This window comes from Adiantum capillus-veneris, chromosome 7, assembly GCF_014529385.1.
Source record: "Adiantum capillus-veneris isolate H3 chromosome 7, ASM1452938v2, whole genome shotgun sequence".
NCBI classification, from domain to species: Eukaryota; Viridiplantae; Streptophyta; class Polypodiopsida; order Polypodiales; family Pteridaceae; genus Adiantum; species Adiantum capillus-veneris.
The window spans coordinates 135,690,250-135,711,775 of NC_140937.1; positions in this window are offsets into that span (position 1 = coordinate 135,690,250).

The following is a 21,526-nucleotide window of genomic DNA, read 5'->3' on the forward strand; positions in this document are numbered from 1 at the left end:
AGTACTAGATTTGACACACTTGATTATAATATTCCTTCAATATGTTTGGGTATTGTTATATTAGCCTTAAAGGCACCACTTCTCCATATGGAAACCCTTTTGTGTATAAAGCATTCCACTTGGAACACTTAATTATTATTTCCTTGGACATTTGTATTACTCATTCTAAACATCTTTCCATATGATATTGAAACCCTTGGACACTTCATACTGATTATTTGGATATCTTGTTGCTAAATTGTTCATAATTGGTTGGGGGTAGGGTTCCACATGGTGGGACCTACCTCCCGCCATGTGGTTCTTGTCCTCAGAGATGGCGGTGGGACACACACACACACACACACACACACACCTTATCAACTAGACAATCACTCTACTTGCCCTTAACCAACTATAGCTAAGCCATTTTTGCCTTCCTTTCAAAGGAAATCTATGACAAACACAGCCTATGATCCTTGTCCCACTCAAGGACACATTAATCTATGCAGTTCTGTCTCCCTTCCCAAGAATTCTATGCCATGTTTTTCTGATCAGGTACTCTTATTTTCTGACAACTTTGCAACCTCTGATCCTTGTCCCACTAAAGGATACATCAAATTATGTCTCGTATCTTGAGTTGAGCAGGGTTCATAGCTCATATCTTGATATATTCCCTCATCTTATAGGTCTCAATGACAATTAATCGACACCATCTGTCTTTGAACTACTTTCGATTCCCTTATCTCTCCCCACACATGCACAATCGATAAAGCGAATAATAACTATAATTTACTGAATTAGTGGGCATTATCCGTCTTTAAATTGCTTTCGAGCCCCTTCTCTTTCCCCTCACACATGCACGATCAATAATAGCTTGGTTTACTGAATGCTTTACACATTCCCCTACGCAACTCGTGCTATTTGATGATGTGTCTTTTGGCTTAGCTAGAGCTGTTAACAGGTGGATACCCTATCTTGTTACATATGCATAACCCACCTCTGATTAAGGACATGTGTGCACATGGGCATTAGGTATCGAGTTTTGGTGGATACCCTATCTTGTTACATATGCATAAATGTGGCGTGCATGGCCCATATGCTGTAGATGCATTTCGCTCTCTCCTTGCTTATCCAACCGAAGGGAATCCAGATACCACCATCTCCACTCGCCCTAACCGTCTCAACAGTGATGCAGGATGATCATTCAACACACACACACACACACACACACACACACACACACACACACACACACACACACACACACACACACACACACACACACACACACACACACACACACACACACACACACACACACACACACACACACACACACACACACACACACACACACACACACACATATCTTGAAGACAGTGTCTTGGCACAATTGGGATCTCACTTACTCATGTGGCACTCTCCTTACTAGCCCACCTCCTAAGTCCCTTGGAGGCTTCAATGCATATCAAGCACAAACTGACAGTAACCGGTTTTTCACATGCAGCATCTTAAGTGTGGTGCATTGGATCACATGCAAGATCTGTGTGTGTGTGTGTGTGTGTGTGTGTGTGTCTCCCCCCTTATATGAAGATAAAGTCAAAAGACTCACCTTATCACATAAAACTTGGCTCTGTACGGTTTCTATCGCACAGTCTCTATCTCTCTCTTTCTCTATTGGGTACACACACACTCACATCATCCTAGGATCTACAATAATAATCTCCTCCATCTTGTCGCCTGCCTGTTGCTCTAGTAAATATGGAGAGATTTTGTTCTAGGTTCTCTCTCTCTCTCTCTCTCTCTCTCTCTCTCTCACACACACACACACACACACACACACACACACACACACACACACACACACACACACACACACACACACACACACACACACACACACACACACACACACAAGGGAATTGCTCTCTATCTTGCGAGTTTGGAGATCTCTGCATTACCGGCTTTATCAGCAATATTGGGCTTCGGCAACTCTTCTGGCTCTTTGTGTCAATGGATGACATGCTCGCTCTTTGGCTATGCTAAAGGACAACCATACTCGGTAGCCCATATGATGGACGAGATATGCTCCTCTCTCTTCTCTTTTTGCTCGCAGATCCCTGTCAAGGATTAAGTGTGTGAGGTAATCCCATGCTCATCAATTTTTCTACCAAGATTGCTGTCTTTATATGTGTATTTGGCTCTATGCGTATGCATACATTGTATCTCTCTCTCTCTCTGTGACACACACTCTCTCTCTCTCTCTCTCTCTCTCTCTCTCTCTCTCTCTCTCTCTCTCTCTCTCTCCTAGATGGCAACCACTTTAGAGCAATAGGTTTATGCGGGTCTGTTCATTGATAGCACCCTTTGCTGCAATAGGCCTTAATGGAAACTCGGATGAGGGAGTCAATTTTATTACAAAATACAAAGTCAACTTCATGGAACAGGATGCAAAACACAGGTAGGTGCCCTTGCACCTGCTTAGAATTTGGACATGATTATATCAATAATTTTTTTGGTTTTTCTTCAATTCATTCACTTGTACTGTGTTAAAAAGGGTTTAGATGTGCGCATACCCATCAGTAACGTGTTGAAAAGGGTGTAGATGTAACAATACCCAACTATTGCAAGATAAAAGGGGTCCTCCATGGAGGAGAGTATGGTTTAGATGCATGAATACCCATCTGTAGTGTGTTGAGTAGGGTTTAAATGTAATAATACCCAATTGTTGTTTGATAAAAGGGGTTCTCCAGGGAGGAGAGTATGGTACTATGAAACCTACATACCTGTCATATCCCGCTTTTGGTTTATGTGTCACCTCAATTTTGTGAACTATGTCGTCATCGTGGTTACCATACAATGTTCCAATCTTGCAAGATAAAAACCATTTGAAATGCCACACCTGCTCAAGGGTCGATAATGATTACAGTATATGGATTATATGTAAGTACTTGATCAATTTAGAAGCTGAGAGCCCCAACCCATCCCTTTGTATTGGATGGACAAGCTACTAATAATATAATTTGTATTAACTTGACCAATTGTGGAGCTAAAGATCCCCAACCCATCCCTTTGGATTAGGTGAGTCAAGCTATTAATAATAGACATTAAGTGCTCCAATTCCTAGGGAATTATTATACAAGAGAGCCGCCAATCCAATTCTTATGGTATGAATACCCATATCCTGATAGAAACCGTTTGATTGGTCAAGATAAATTGGAGTTGCTAAATTATTATTTAATATATTATCTAATTCCAATCGTTAAGTATGGCACTAGTCCGACCAAAGACCAAAGACTAGTAGGGAAAAGGAGTGTGTGTGTTTAAGTATGAAAAGTCCCTTCATAATTGAATCATACTTAGACAATTGTATTAAATTATGTATTAAATAATAATGTTTTAAAACAAAATGTCATAAAACTCAATTAAAATTTCATATACATCAATACAACATTTTGTATCTAATGGATAATACAGTTATTTAAATTTGATCTCTAATCATTACAAATTGATATCTTAATGTTGTATCTCTTTGTGTCCACCCTTTGGCATGAGCTTCCACTACATCTACATGGAGAAGGATCCAACTGTTACCTGCATCCATACAAAAACATTCAGTTAGAACTGGCTATGTTTGTGCGTTTTGCAGGTTTCGACACTGGATCCAGTTGTCATCCATGTCACACCTGTAGACCTAGTTTACAGCTTACCCTTAGGATTGACTATTAAGTTAAGATTTCAAGTAAGATAACCTCTGAATGTATATGTATGTGTTCTCCAATACTCACCGAGCTCTCTCAAAAAACCACTAGTGTTGATTACCATATTTGATGCAAATACCTATGTATTTCTGGGTTATCGATCGATGTAGAACGCCTGGCAAAAATTGGACACCACCTCCTTTTTAATTGGAGAAATATTTCAAAAAACTCAGTTTATGCCATCTCCCAACGAGATCCTCCACAGGAGGTTTACGGTTTCAAGAACTAAAACATATCCCATGTATAAAAAACTAGCAGTATGTCCCATGTTACTAGCTCTAAAATATGGTAGCATCCTCAAAACATATTAGAGACTAACATCTTTTTGTATCTAAAAAAGGATTCCAAAAAACATATCCTCAATTATTTATATGTTTATATGCACTGATAACCGATCCCAAGAATAACAAACACTTGTAGTATCATAAACACCCTGTAAGACTATGTCCATTCGCAAAGATAATTACTATCCCTTACCTTGGATAGTAGCTTAAAAAATACGGCATTCTGAAGGTTTTCTTTGATGAGTAAGTCATCAACTACATTACTCATGAAGTAGAAGATTGTCAAAACATAATGAAATAAATGAAATATCAATATGTCAATTATACCCAATTTGAGCAGTCTCCTAAAATAATTTGCCGTCAATGTCTACTCCCATGTTATCCGGACCTATGTCATATTAACTGATAATCTTACAAGTTCATAATTTATGAAAATTCGGCAGCATCTCCCTTGTATTTCGAATAAACTTTCAAAAAATCTCCAACAAACTATACCATCTCACCAAGAGACCCTCACAGGAGGATTAAGGTCCAAGTTACCTTATTATGATGCTTATAAAAGTCCAAGTTACCTTACCATACAAAGCTCCCAAGTTACCTTACCATACAAAGAAAAAGACTTCAATGTTTTATTCTAAGTAGAAGATTTCAATGTTTTTTTCAACTCATTATTGGGTTTCATGTATGCAAATTTCCTTAGTTCTTTGTCTTTAGCAACAAATGTCAACTTAGTGCCTGCATACAATCATTAAAAACGGTATCTATTGATTGAGGCAAGATTTCTTCGATCTTGTTAGGAGTCATAATGTCACTACCAGCTTGAATAAAAGGGAAAACAATTTGCTAAGGTTGACTTTACCTGTATGGCCAGAAAATTGGGCAGCGTCTTGTTTGTAAATTGAACACATTTTCAAAAATTCTAGTTTGTGCCATCTCATAGTGAGATCCTCCTAACATAGGTTCTAGTTTATTCTATTTGTTACATCAAGCTTGATGTTTAAATACAAGGGAGATGCTGCCGAATTTTCATAAATTATGAACTTGCAATATTATCAGTTAATATGACATAGGTCCGAATAACATGGGAGTAGACATTGACAACAAATCAGTTTTGGAGACTACTCAAATTGATATTTCATTTATTTCATTATGTTTTGACAAGCTTCTACTTCATAAATAATGTAGCTGATGACTTACTCATCAAAGAAAACCTTGAGAATGCTGTATTTTTTAAGCTACTATCCAAGGTAAGGGATAGTAATTATCTTTGCAAATGGACATAGTCTTACAGGGTGTTTATGATACTACAGGTGTTTGTTATTCTTGGGATCGGTTATCATTGCATATAAACATATAAAGAATTGAGGATATGTTTTTTGGAATCCTTTTTTAGATACAAAAAGAATGTTAGTCTCTAATATGTTTTGAAGATGCTACCATATTTTAGAGCTAGTAACATGGGATATACTGCTAGTTTTTTATACATGGGTTGTCAGGAAGTCTACAATGATCTTTGAACCAAAAATACATAGGTATCTGCATCATATATAGTAGTAGTCATTAGCATCAATTCTTTGGGGAAACTCAATGAATATTGGGACACGCATGATTCAACAATCAAATGTTATCTTACTTAAAAGCCCAACTTAATGATCAATCCTAAGGGTAGACTATAAACTAGATCTACAGCTGTGACATGGGTTGTCAGGAAGTCTACAATGATCTTTGAACCAAAAATACATAGGTATCTGCATCATATATAGTAGTAGTCATTAGCATCAATTCTTTGGGGAAACTCAATGAATATTGGGACACGCATGATTCAACAATCAAATGTTATCTTACTTAAAAGCCCAACTTAATGATCAATCCTAAGGGTAGACTGTAAACTAGATCTACAGCTGTGACATGGATGACAACTGGATCCAGTGTTGACACTTGCAATATGCACAAACATAGCTAGTTCTAACTGAATGTTTTTGTATGGATGCAGCTAAATCCCTCTCCATGTAGATGTATTGGAAGATCATCCAAAAGGGTGGACACATAGAGATACAACATTGTAACAGCTAAATCCCTCTCCATGTAGATGTATTGGAAGATCATCCAAAAGGGTGGACACATAGAGATACAACATTAAGATATCAATTTGTAACGATCAAAGATCAAATTTTTGATCTAAATGACTGTGTTATCCATTAGATATAGAATGTTGTATTGGTGTATATGAAATGTTAATTGAGTTTTATGACATCTTGCTTTAAAATATATATTTTAATATATTATTTAATACAATTGTCTAAGTATGTTCAGCTATGAAGGGATTTTTATAGTTAAACACACACACACACACACACACACACACACACACACACACACACACACACACACACACACACACACACACACACACACACACACACACACACACACACACACACACACACACACATGTCACTTCATAGTCTCTCTCTCTCTCTCTCTCTCTCTCTCTCTCTCAGCTTTCTGTCCACCATTCATCTCATTGGTTGTAGGGGCTCAAACCTAAGTCTTAGTACACAATATTGCAGGTGTGTCTGGGACCTCTGGCTGGGAGCGTGGCTTGCCATGAAGTCATCACACTCTCTCACTTTCCCTCTCTCTCAAACACAAACACATAACTCATATATTCTCTCTCTCTCTCTCTCTCTCTCACACACACACACACACACACACACACACACACACACACACACACACACACACACACACACACACACACACACACACACACACACACACACACACACACACACACACACACACACACACACACACACACACACACACACACACACACACTTACTTTGTGTTACTAAGACTGCCTGGCCTTTTCGGACACACACTCCCTAAAATACACTCGTTTGGGTCTTCACCATGGGACTTAGCACTTCAAAAAAAAAAAGTCACTACCCCTTGTCTTGGTAAATTGGGCAGGTTCTTTATTACTGCCGTGTAGGTGCTGGTTTAGGAAAAACTCTCATTACTTGGGCGTGAAGGCGGCCCTGCTTCATAGATGGCGATCTCCTCACTCATGGTTCCCGCTCATGATACAAGACTAGCAGTCCCTCCTCCTTCCCCTATATAAACAGGTAAGGGCGCATCTCTGCCCCTCACTTAGCTCGGGTTGTTCTGTCTTGTTTAAACTAAATAACCTACTGCGTGCTTCTACACGGAATTATGGAGCTCACTACACAAGTCTCTCAGATTTTTTACCTTTCCCATGCATACTTCCTTACTGTTATTTGATTTTTTATAAGGTTGTACATTAAACAAACATCAGGTTTCTGGTCATTATAGCAAGGTAAGTATAGTGGATGTTGGATGTTGGCATGATAATGGTATAAACATTTCTATGAACCTTACCTCTGGGTATCGACTGCCTGGTATTTCTAAGGTATGATGGTTGGATTTTTGAGATTTTCTTATAATTGTGCTGATGCCGTAAAAAACTGGTTTTTTCTAAAAACGTCTTACAGTAAAAAAATTTCTATGGCCGCTATGCGCAGTAGGACATGACTCTGATTCAACAAATGGTTTATGGTCTTTGATTACCAAAAACCTTGGGGACTTTTTTGATACTGTCACCTCTGCAGTATAATGCCGTTCATCACAGACTTTTTATAAGCATTGGATTATTGGCAAAAGCATCTTGTCTGACTACGTTTTTTTGTATAAAACATGGGGATTATTTTTTGGTTTTTTAGCACCGGAAGCCTTGGGGACTATTTGATACTGTCGCCCCTACGTTATAATGTCGTCTACAGACTTGGTTTGAGACTTTTGGTAAGACGTTGTGAGCGGGATGGAAACACACAGAACGCCTCCATAATGACCCGACACACACTCTTGGGATGATATACACACACACTATGGGGCACCACTCGGCTTACACAACCCACCTGGCCGAGACAGGGAACACACCTATGGAGTGAGAGGAGAGAGACTACCCATTTACCCACTCCACACAGAAAGAGAGAGACACACACACCCAGAAAACTCAGCTCAAAAGAGGAGAATTTCTGATGTTTAGATACAATTGAGCTTGGGCCAATACCAATGGGGCAAATAGCTCACACAATATGGGTAAAATATGCCAGATACAATCACAAATTGGAGCAGAAGCTTCGTTCATCATAGGAGAAACTTACACAGCCAAAACAACAAAAGAATAGTGAGGAATCTAGAAAAATGGGCAGCGTCATCGCGTCTGGAACGGCCCAAAACCCCAGTCTACAATGTCAAAGTGCTCAAATCCGACCTCGGATGAGCAGTTTACGACCAAAACAGGCTCCAAAAACAGCAAAAACACAGTTGCGGATGTTCCTCCTCTTCTCTCCATGTTTTTCTAGTCTTCTCTTAGTTTTTTCAGTTCCCACACTTAGTTTTATTACTTGGGAACCCTTGGCCTTTTAGTTGACCTCAAACGGACCACGAACAGGCCAAAAACTGGCCTCGCAGTGCATAGTTGTCACCTTTTTGCATCATCCGCACACCTGGCACTCAGCTTTTTCTAATAATGCATCCTACAACCACATGAAGTGTCCCCCAAATACAACTCTCATGATGAACTTTTTGCATAATTCATCACAAAAAACCAGCCTTTGTGTCCGTACTTATCCACGTGCAAGTATTGACCCCACCTCCTGACGCCACTAGATGCCATCTGACGCTCTGCGAAAAACACTCCACTACCTTGAAAGGGCCTTCCCACTTAATTTGAAACTTCTTTTGGAAGGTGTTGTCCAGCTTACTGTTGTAGCACAAAACCAAGTCATGCTTCTTGATAGCCTTACTTTTGACCTTTTCATTTATCTTTGCCAAAGCCCTATCTTGCATCTGCCCATAATGCTCCAATGCACTCATCCTATCCAACTGAACCTCTTGTAACTGCAAAAGAATCTCTTTGAATGAATCACTAGGTGGCCCAAGCAACTTCTCTAGCATCTTTACTGCAGGCAACTCTACTTCCACAGGCAATAGTGCTTTCTTTCCTTATACCAAATGGAATGGAGTAAACCCTGTACCTGTCTTCACTGAAGTACGGTAAGCCCATAATGCACTAGGAATTTCCAAATCCCAATTCTTTCCTTGGTGCTCTATCACTTTCAAAAGGATTTGTACCAACTCACCATTGAATCTTTCATTTAAGCCATTACACTGTGGATAATAAGGAGTGGTATGTTGATGCCTAATCTTCATCTTTGCGCATAAAAAGTCTAGCAGTTTAGCTCTAAATCTTGGCCCCTTATCCGAAAGTAGCTCTAGTGGCACCCCAAACTTGCAACATACTTCATCATACACGAATTTTGCCACATCCTTTGCAGTGATCTATTTTACTGCTATAGCCTCTGCCCATCTAGAGAGATAGTCCAATGCAGTCAAAATATAGCTTTTGCCTCTGCTTGTGATAGGTAACGGACCTATTGCATCAATCCCCCACTTTTCAAACACATCAAACGCCATAATGGTTTTTCGTAGCTCTGGCTTCAACACTCTCTTTCCAAATGCTTGACACCTATTGCAAGACCGACACCAATGGTGAACATCCTTGTGCAAACTAGGCCATACATACCCCTCTTGCAAGATCTTATGCAAGGTGATCTTTAGAGCAAAATGGCCGCCACATGCACCTTCATGATTCTTTTCCAACACTCTATAAAGCTCCTCTCGCCAAGGCACACGTCTCAACACGAGATCAGCCCCTTTCATGTACAAGACATCACCAATCAATTTGTACCTGGATGCTTTTCGCACAAAACCATAATTCTTAGACTTATGAATGTCCTTCGGAATGATTCCTGTTAGCAAAAACTCCTCTTCTTGAGCCAAACTTTCCCGGCCATGATAAAGAGGTAAATTGGTCCTCAACACAAATAGCTTCCCAATAATGCTTTGAGATGCTTCATATGCCTCTCCATTTAGAGCACGTTCAATGTGTCTGATGCTCCATGCTTCAAACTTTTTTAACGGGCCTTAAATTCTAAAACACATTTCCTTCAACGAGGTGTTCTTGCTCTTCCACACACCCAACACTTGCTTCACAACTAACAAGGCATCACCTTTTACGCTCAACCTTCTAATCCCATGCTTCAAACAAATGTGTAATCCGGCTTTCAATGTAGCATATTCAGACTCATTGTTACTACGCGCATCCAATTTGAACCCTCTTTTGCACACTAGCTTCCCCTCTGGATCATAAAGGGCTATACCCCCTGAAGCCGCATCATGGCTCTTTCTATATGAGCCATCAAAGAACAAAACATGTGCATTGGTGATATGTGGCACTTCTTCAACTATCTTTCTCACCACCTCTTCCTTAACAATAAGGGGATTCTCCTTATAAGTGAGCAAATCAACTAGGGTAGCCCTTGTACTGTCTTCCACTAGAAAAGAGAACTCAAACTCTTGCAGCTCAATTTAACCATTTCTTCATCACATTTGACATGTTAGTGCCATTAATTAATTGTGGCAAAAAGGTGTAACTCGTCAAGAAAACAAAAGGTCATGGTAGCAAGTAATGAAGAAATCGACAAGCAAATATTACACTGACCATCACTAGCTCCATTAGGAGAAAGTTGGACTCACTTTTGGACCCTGTAAGAAGTGCCACATCGGCTTAGAGAGAGAAAATGAAAATGTTAAATTGTGCATTTTATGTGATACTTTTTTGCGTAACAAAAGGCCAAAATGACATTCTTTGGTAGGTAGCCGCCGTCTTTATCATTCTTATCCTTCGTTCTCTTGTCAGGAACCCAACTAACCGTATGACTAATGATTTGAAATGCCAACTTACAAGCGTTCCCTCTAGAAACATAAGCCACACGAACTCTATCAACTCTAAACTTGATAATATGGCCTTCCCTCCCAAAACCTGAGATATTTCATGAGTTTTGAGTCTTTGTCGTTTTCTCTATCAACTCTAGGAATGGAGAAAGCTTCTTTTCCTGATGAAAACACTAATTTGAACTTGCAATCCTCAGCCCCTTCATCTTTAACACTTACCCAAAGAAAGAACACAAATCATCTTCATGTTGATGTATTGCAAGAGTACGCACCGCTGCAGAAACGTAGGAGGGAGTCTTTCTTATCTCAATGGGAGAAAGAACTTAGAAGGAAAAACAAGGAACATCATTTGGATTTGTGGACCGATGGGTCTATTTATCCAAAGGATCTTGCAACAAATGCGCCACCTCCCTTTGCTAATATCACTAACCTCTTACATTTCACATGCGATGGCAAGGATGGGCTATTGGGATACATCAAACATTTGGAAATGAGAGGATTGAATGCAGAAAGGCAAAGAAACTTTCTGGTGATGGAGAACAGGTAGCTGAAGAAACTTAATGATGCATGCTCTCAAAAGATTTCATAAAACAGAGAGACAATCCAAGGCCTTGAGAAGAAGATCACAAGTTTACGAGAGAAAGACACCGTGCTTGGTAGTATTAAAAGAAAACGAGATCTGTGCAACATTGAGAACATGAAGGTTGGTAGTGGTGGCCTGAAAAAAAGAATACGAGCTTTAAGGTAACTCGAAGTTTGTTTCTTCAATGTGCTTCATTAAGAAATGGATACACTTTCCTATACATGATCATAATGCATGGTGCTTTTTTGGCAGGTCTTTACTGCATCCAAACTCAAACGGTGTATGCTTCAATGCTGGAGTGCATTACAGCCATCTAGTTCCAAAAGAAGTAGTTGAAGAGATGATAACTCAGAAAAAAATTCGTAAGTTGAAAGGGAGGCTCCTTACCTCCTTCATGAACGAGAATCAGCCGGAACCAATGGAAGTGCAAGCAATACTTGATGAGAGTGGCATCTTGCAGATGGGATACAGGGAACTCTTCAAATCATTAGCTAAAAAGTCTCAAAATAAACTACAGAGAGGATCATTGCTGCCAAAGCCATGACATGTAAAGGATGCTCCGTCGCTGCCACGTAAACGATGAGGTGTTTGAGAAACTTGGGTCACCATTCCATATGGAAGCAACGTTCTTAGGCAAGGGCGGCAGAGAGGTACAGTTTAACGAGCACAACAACCTCTTCATTGATCTTGAAGCATTGCAAAGGGATGCAGTTCACTTCTTTGACATCAGCCGAGGAGTGCGGTGGGGTTCTCAAGTTTGTTCTGAAGCTCGACGAGTGCGAGGTCCTGAAGAACAAGAAGCTGGAGAGAGTCACCATTACCCTCATGAATAGAGCTCTGGATCCATCAATAACGAAAGAGGATCCACGATACTTCAGCATGCAATCCGAAAACAACATTCTAACGCTAGGATCATTTCAAGTATACTTCGTTCACTCTATGATAACAAAAATATTGATTATTTGGTTGTTGATTTTTTGTTTTCGTTTTTCACTGCAGGTTGATAAGGAAAATTTTGAAATCCTTGATTGGGTTTTTAGTCAAACCCAAATTCCTTCTATCATTAGTGAACAAAGAAACGGAGCCATTCTTTCAGTGGAAGGATTTGGTGACTACACAGTGAAATAGCACATGGTAGGTGACTTAAAGACTCTTAAGTGTATGTACAACATAACACACGGAGAAGCTGTGGCAAATCCATGCTTATATTGCATGGCTGATGCACATCTCTTGAGAGTGTGCAATGGAATAGAGCTCCCAACAGACATCTTCGAGATAAGACTTTTAAAACAGTGCTTGATATTCCTCTGAGTAGAGTTCATGTCTGTACACTTCATGCACTCTGTCGAATAATTGAAAAGGTGGTTCATTTGTACATATGTTTTGCATGGACATTAAAGCCAGAGAGTGAGTCAAAAAGAGTGATCAAAGCATTAGAGGGAGTGCTCTCAGACATTGGTTTGCATGGAGGCAATGTCAAAATCAAAGAGGACCCTAAGATGTCTCAAGGTCTGTACAAGGTACCGAGGAAAGCATCGATAGGCGGAGTGAAGGCAAGAAGGTTTCTTGGGTTTAGCCTCAAAGATTCAGATAGAGAAGAAAGGAAAAACCTGTTCTCAACAAATGGAAACGGTTACATAAAGTGGTTAAAGACAATGTTGGTGGTGGGGCAATCCAGAATCACAAGGCGAACGTGTGGAAATCACTAGATAAAATTTTCCACTACGTTGAGCAGCATTCTTGGGACCAAAGTAAGCTCACATCATTTCAAGCAGCCTTGTTGGATTGGAAAAAGACTTACCTTACAGGGTGGGGTGGGCAACATATCACACATTACATGGTGGGTTGGCATTCTACGTATACAAAACAAAATTTTAAATTGTACTCTATTGACCATTTTGTTTTATTTCAATGCAGCACATAGTGTTCAACCATGGTCCATATTTTGCCAAGTCTCACTATCAATATGGTCCACACAAGGCATGGAAAAAACCCACTACATGGCAAGAACAGGTTATTTTAAGCACACTAGACATGGGGGAGGAAAAGATAAGGCCAATAGCCTATTAGAGTTACACCAATGGACTTATAGACGACTAATTCATAGAGCAAGGCAGAAGGAACTTCTTAAGAGTTCAAAATTACATGGTCTTTACAACACATCCGCAAAGAGAAGAAACAGATCGCTTGGAGAGCTTCAAATTCGGCGGAGCGCCATGCGAGGTGGCGACGGTCACCAATCAGGAGAGGGAGAAGATGGACCTGAGCCCGTCGTTTTTATCCTCTTCGATGCACCTCCTTCTTCCTCACTTTGTACCTCTTTGATGTGCAAGCTCTGTAGTAGACGAGCTCGTTCCTCTGTTGATGGCAGCATCCCCATGGGCATCAGGCATCTTCTTTCCCTCAGAAACAGCCGCTTGTTGTATGGATCTAAGGTTTCCGGGTCTTCAACCCCTGCAACCAGAGCCTGAGCTGTGTAGGACATGAAATAGGGGGCTCTGAGTTCTTGGCACCCATACCCAATGCCAAATACGCATAGAGCAAACTGTTTCTCAATCAGAAATAGTCTTTCTGCGTTTAGTGGGAGGGGGTTCCCACCCAATCTTATAATAACTTTCATTGCAAACAATGGGAACTTTGCATTGTCATCAGAGTATTCCTTGTGGTATATTATGATCTACATAAAAATTGTAATGAATTTATGGGCCGTAAGTGAGATGAGTACAATTGCCAAGTACTTGAATTGTTTCTACAAATCTTTTTGTGGTTGAAACGCTCGATGTAGTGAGACAATGCCGCATCCTTGCCTTGGACTCCAGTGACAAGCCCTTGCTGTGAGCCTCCCGCTCTTCTAAGGAAACTATCGTCATACACTAGCACCTGTCAATAAAAAAAATGATCATGATATTTTATCACTGGGCCATCTCCAATACCATCTGAATGCACGACAGAAGTTACCATCTTATTCTCGTCCATTTCCAGCATCGACCTCCCCCACAAGTGAATAGACTGACTATTCATTACCTGATCTCTGGGTGCCACGGACCTACCCATGTTTTCCAAGCCAAGTTGTTTTGTTGTCGATTCAAACTGCTCATCTGTTGACAAATTGTCCTCTCCGAACTTCATTTCATTGAATGTATCTTTGATTAGTTGCCACCCTGAAGTGAACTGTGAGTCACGGGCAGCTGTGTCAGCAATAAGATGTTGGTCCACTCCATCATCATCCACAAACCCCATGTCTTCCTCACAAACATTCACAATTGCAGCTAGGCAGTAGTCCTCCCGTATATTGAGCTCATGCATGATATCTGTGAGTAGAACATAGTGGGTTCACCCGCCATAGCAAAGCTGGGAGCACAATTCAGAGGCAAAGTCACTTCCTTACTTGGACTTTCTTGCTTGCACCCTATTACTGCATTCACAAGAGAAGCAAGAGTTAAGCCCACATCAAATGTTTCCTTTAGTACCTCTACCCGCTCTTCTTCTGGGTCGAACTGCACCTCCACATCCTTTACCTCTTCCTCCGGCGCCAATGGACAAGTACCGAAAGTTGTTGACTGGGAAGTCTCTGACTCACCATCCGTCTGCAAGTATAAGTAACAGACAAACCCGTGGTAGAATTCCACTAAGAGACACTTTTTGAAGTGCTTCATACACCTGTCTTGTATAAGCAGTGCATTGGAGGGACACTTTTCTAGACAGGGATTTAGTCTCCTTGAAGCACTCTTGTCAGGATCAAGGTCGGCTGGGTGCACATATCTCATGCCATCAACTCTCATGGAATTGTCACAAGTGACTGCCTCATACTGTTGCAAATGGGTTTGTAGGTACTCAAATGAGCAATGTATAATCCTCTGTATAGAAAAATCTGCATTAAATATTCCTGATAGTTCTGGTGCACGGTGATGAGCACGGGCGTTGTATAACATTAGGCAAAATTTGGACTCACAAAGGGGCCCTTTAAGGAGTTTGACTTTACCTCTCTCTACGAAAACGGGTGCATGGATAAATTTTTGCAAATAAACTCCAAAGTTGGTGCATGTTTGACAGTTAGAATGTCCTCTTCAAGCTCTATCTACTGATATATAGCACGCCATGAGATTCCTCATATTTTAGAAGATTCTTTTTTTGATTCACTTGGATTCCGACAGAGTTATCACATCATAGGTGAATCAAAAAATGAATCTTCTAAAATATGAGGAATCTCAAGGCGTGCTATATATCAGTAGTAGATAGAGCTTGAAGAGCACATTCTAACTGTCAAACCTCTGCCAACTTTGGAGTTTATTTGCAAAAATTTATCCATGCGCCCATTTTGGTAGAGAGAGGTAAAGTCAAACTCCTTAAAGGGCCCCTTTGTGACTCCAAATTTTGCCTAATGGAACGTGAATAGTTTTTCTTCAGATGTATCCTCGCTCACGTCTGTCTCCAGGATTATGATCCCCATGACTGAAAGAAAAAGCAAGCCGAAACTATTTGGTGTCATAACCAAGCGAATATTGAGCCTTGAGTACCCCTCAAGGTCTCTATTCGCTTGGTTCTGTCCCGTACGCTAATGTCATAAGAGGTGACGTCACTTGAGTTAGAACCAAGCGAGTAGGGGCCCCAAGAATCTCCGAAGGGCCCTATTAACTTGGTTCTGTCCCATGCACTAATGTCATAAAAGGTTACGTCACTTGAGTCAGAACCAAGCAAATAGGGCCCCAAGAATCTCCAAAGGGCCCTATTCGCTTGGTTCTGTCCCGTGCGCTAATGTCATAAAAGGTGACGTCACTTGAGTCAGAACCAAGCGAATAGGGGCCCAAGAATCTTCGTAGGGCCCTATTCACTTGGTTCTGTCCCATGCACTAATATCATAAAAGGTGACATCACTTGTGTCAGAACCAAGGGAATAGGGGCCTAAGAATCTCCGAAGGGCCCTATTTGCTTGGTTCTGTCCTGTGACCCAAGCATTCAGAACAGGTGGATAAGAACATAGCATTTAATGTTATCACTGATAGATTTATAGGCCTACTCACTCACTATGCCCAAACTCAGGCACGGTCACATAAGGAGTAATTATTCCAACCATGCGGTTTGAGACTTTTAATTTTACCCTAATGCACTGGCTTCGGTGCACACACAATTAACAGCACACAGGAAGGGGAGAGAGGCAGGGAGAAAGAACCTGTCTCTGCAATATCCAATGGTGCCGAGTTGGATGGTGATGTCGCAGGCCCCCGACAGCAAGAACCAAAAGGTGGCGATGGCGATGGCGACGCGGCAACAAAGGACTCGACCCAATGGAGGTCGCTCAACGCAGGATCATGAGAGGTGGCCAAGGGGAAGAGCGCAAAAAATGAAAAGGCAACGGTGACCTGTTTGTTCTACTTGTTGATGGAGATGGCGACTGTAAGGGTGATCGGAGTCCGACTCTCAACGCAGGATCACGAGAGGTGGCCAAGGGGAAGAGTGTAGAAAAGGCAAAGGAAATGGCGATCTCTTTGTTCTACTTGGAGATGGAGATGGTGACTGCAAGGGCGATAGACTTCTGACTCTAAATGCAGGATCACGAGATTTGGCCAAGGGGAAGAGCGCAAAAAAGGCAAAGGCAGTGGCGATCTGTTTGTTCCACTTGGGGATGGAGATGGCGACTGCAAGGGTGATTGGCGTTTGTCTGACCCTAAACGGTCACTCGAAAAGGCACGTGGGATGCGCTCACAAGGACAACCAGTAATAAATGGTCTCAGATTCCCATGCAGTATGATTTACCAACCATAATCTCGCGCATAAGTGAAGTTGTCACCCTCGCCGAGGTAAGCATTCTAAGTTAAGAGGCAGTACCCCTGCCAAACATTTCAACTATTTTGCCTCTTTTCGCGTCCTCTACTGCGGATCATTTTTATTAACTCTACCCCCATCAATGCTACGTGGTAAGCAAACCATACCAACTTTTTTTGCTCATCACCTCTTACTCTCGCGCATCCTTCTCTTACTCCTGTTTTGCAGTGCTTTTGTGACGCAGAACTCTACACACAGTGAAGAGGTATGCTACTTACTACCCTTTTTTGCACTTGTATTTTGTGAAGTCAGTACCAGGCAAATAAGGGAAGGTAAACCCTGTTTTCTGCATCTGTTCGCTTGGTACTGACCATCGTCTTTACCATAGGATGTTTGCTTTTACACTTTTCCTTGGTCAGTACCAAGAGAATAAGGGAAGGCCACTTTGTTCGATGCCCTTGTTTGCTTGGTACTGACCTCGAAAAATATAAGTGATGTTTGCTAGTACAGAGGTCAATACTAAGCAAATAAGGGGAAGGTAAACCCTGTTTGTTGCGGGTTTAGGGTTTTTTTTACCAAATACGCGTTTTCAATTTATAAAGGAGAAGCAAAATTACAACTTAACACCCATGTAGCAGGTTTTGAGTTAGAAAACACTAGGGACAGGCGCAAAGGCCAAGTTTTAGACTTTACAAGAGAGTGGTCTACTAATTTTCGGGGGTTTAGGGTTCACAATAACCATGTAGTCCTTTTCCTTCACAGCCAGACTATCTCTTCCTGAACCCTGTTGGCAAAGTTAATGGCTTCCTCATATTTACTCGCTAGCTCAAGCACTGAACATCCTTCATCTCCTGTAGCCAATTATAGATAGCCTCTACAAAGCCATTCTTGACGAGCAATCGCTGCAGGTCTTCAAGCCTTCTTGCTTTCAGAGAGTCTTTGAGGATTGAGACTCTGTGCCTGACGATCGGAATTTGTTTCAGCTTCAGGCTAGAATCCTGCACAGAGCATTTAGCAAAAAAGCTCTTCAAACTAGGATCTTGGAAATTGGGACTTCGAAAGCAAAGAATTACCAGCGGCTTACCTCGAGAATTGACTCCCGTGTTGACAGCAGCCACTCCTGGGTTGTGTCGATTGAGAACATTAAGGGTAACATTGGGGGAGGGACAAGGGGGGACCTCCTGAGGAGGGCCCGGATGCGGTCCTGCTGGCGCTGCGGGAGTATACCTTGGAAAGGCATCACCACTATCCTAAGCTTCTTGTAGTTGTTCTACAAAACCCTGAGGGAGGTTCTGAAAAAACTGATGGTGGTTAAATAGACTAGATGGACATGCCTGAAAAGCAGAGCCTGGGTTCTGGCTGATGAGTGGTCTATGAGGGGTGGTACCGCCATGCGGTTTCATGAGAGGTAGACGTGGGAGAGAAAAGCAATGGTACCACCCCACCTAGATTAGGGGAGGTGATGGGAGGGAACGACATGATAGTTAGGACAGCATGGACTTAAACGTCTCCTTCACATTGGTATTTTGTTGCAGAGGATGCAAACCTGTTCACTTGCTATTACACTTTTCTGAGGTCACTACCGAGCGAATAAGGAAAGGAAAATTCTTTCCGATGCACCTGTTCACTTGTTATACTGACCTCAGAAAATATAAGTGATGTCTGCTATTACTATTTTCTGAGGTCACTACCGAGCGAATAAGGGAAGGCAAACTCTTTTGGATGCACCTGTTCGCTTGGTACTGACCTCAAAAAATATAAGTGATGTATGCTATTACTATTTTCTGAGGTCACTACCGAGCGAATAAGGGAAGGGAAACTCTTGCCGATGCACCTCCTTGCTTGGTACTGACCTCAGAAAATATAAGTGATGTCTGCTATTACTATTTTTTGAGGTCACTACTGAGTGAATAAGGGAAGGCAAACTCTTTCCAATGCACCTTCTCTCTTGGTACTAACCTTTTCTGACATCTGAAGTCCTTGTGCTGACAAATGAATTGTCTTTTTGTGTTATGCTATTGTAGAGACGCCTCGTATAAAGGCCACGGCTAGGAGGGCAACAGGTGAATCTTTGAATGCTCAAGCAAGAAGATGCTGATATGAGGTGCACAGAGGTGTACTGCAAGAGCTGCGTAGGATAGAACGACATGTTCAACGTGCTATTCCACATCTCCCTTTCCAGCAAGTATTGTGAGAGATTTGCGAGCAGTGGAGAGTCGGCATGCGTTGGGCCAACAGTGCACTACTCTGCCTTCAAGAAATTACAGAAGACTAGCTCGTTGAATTCTTCAGCGATGGATATATCCTGGCTGCCCATGCACACCGCGTTATTATCATGCCACCGGATTTTGATACTCTTCGGAGGTTGCGTTTTCGCTACGATGGGCTGCTTGAACCAGTGCCTATCGGGGATAGTAGAACTATGGATATTCTCAACATCCCCCCTCTCCATCCTCGTGCACGACAGACAGAGCCGTCTAGGGCTGAAACAAATAGCAGAAGGACTCGATCACAGGTCGAGAGAAATGACACAAATGGGCAGGCTGAGATAGCCACAGAGGGGCATGAGCAAGCTAGAGTGGAACCGGAGGCAGTCATGGAAGAAATAGAGACAGTTATCAAGGAGCCAGCCAGACACCAAAATGAGCAATTCTTGGAGGATCCGCAGCCAATAAGGGCTGATGAGGGCAAAGAGCAGGCCAGGGTGGACCCTGAGGCATTTATGGAGGAACCGATATTGAAGGAAAATGATCCGGAGCCTATGCCTGTTAGGGAGGACCCTACGGCTGTTAGGGAGGAGCCTGAGGCAGCCAGGGAGCCTGCTCAAGAAAGGCAAGGTCAAGGCTCTGCATCACAAGGGCCATCCAACGTATCAGATGAGTCAATTATTTTAGAGCAAATCAACGAAGAGAATGAAGAGGATTTGAGAGTTTTGTTCAGCGTAGCGCCTCTGCATGCACAAATACTGCTGCCTGGAAGGTCAAAGGACGCCTGCATTTTCAACCTCGATCATCAAGACTTCCTGTGCATGCGCAGTTTCACCAACTCCAATGCAACGAATGAGGTCGTCAACGTTGCTTTGTGATAATTCTCATGATCTTCAAAAGTCACGTTTGGTTCATTAAATGGGTATCTACCGAGACATGGGTCAATACCAAGCGAGACAGTGGCTTATGGAATTGGATAGTGGTACTACTCGCTCGGTATTGACCCATGTCTTCGCGGTAGTCGTCAAGTCTTTCTTTATAAGTCACGCTTGATTCATTAAATGGATCACTACTACTGTTAAGACATGGGTCAATACAAAGAGAGTGAGTGGTGGATGGAATTTGATAGCTGCCCCACTCGCTCGGTATTGACTCATGGGTTTGTGGTAGTGAGACAGCCCGCTGAAATACCTCAACTCTAATCTCAACCATTGATTCATGTTAGCCACGCTGTCTCGCTTCTGCCCCCTGCGGTTCAAGACAAAGTATACGTAATAGATCCGCTAATATCGCCTTATCTGTAGAACAACTCAGTTTGCTTTTTGAGTCCTATGAACTAGTTTAGCAGAGTCAACTTTGATCTAGCGCGCTTTCTGGTCACTGCATACAATCAATCGTGAGTTTTTTCTTGCCTTGTAAAAACCATGTTGCATTTAGAATCTTTCTCCTCATCTTTGATGGTATCTTTGTAGTGATCATTGGAGTTTGATGTTATTTGACATGGAAGCTAAGATTGTTTACTATGCAAACTCTGGGCAAAGCAGGGCGTTTCAGCGTCGTGTAAAAACGTAAGGCCCATTTGGGTACATTTGGAAGCAGTGTCTCTTTGTAATGTGTTGCTCACTCAAGTGGTTATGTATGTAGCGCCGCGAAAAAACTTGTATGCTGTGTAGAGCATGTTTTGTTAGAACATGATCTAGGAAATACCGTTCGGCATGAACGGGTAACCGTGCCCATGCAGACTGATGACTATAGTTGTGGCTGGCGAGCCTGTTTGAATGCCTTATTGCTCCTCAGTCAAATTATGGATGTACCAAACGTAAGCAATCGTGGTGTTTCATTGTTTGCTGCAACGTTTCTATGAAGCAAAAAATGTTTGTATCACGCTTCTATAGGAACTTCAATTACATAACTATACCCCCAATGATGTGCGACATTTTTCTGTAATGGCCATCCAACATATTATAATCTCGGTAAACAGACGCACAAGGGAGGAAGCGGCGAGAGCTGAGGAGTTCGAAGAGGCTCGCATTTACGAAACGATGCAACGCCACAATCAGACTCAAGAAGAAGTTTGAAATATGCAAGAAGCAATAAATTAATATTATGCGAACGCCGCAGAAG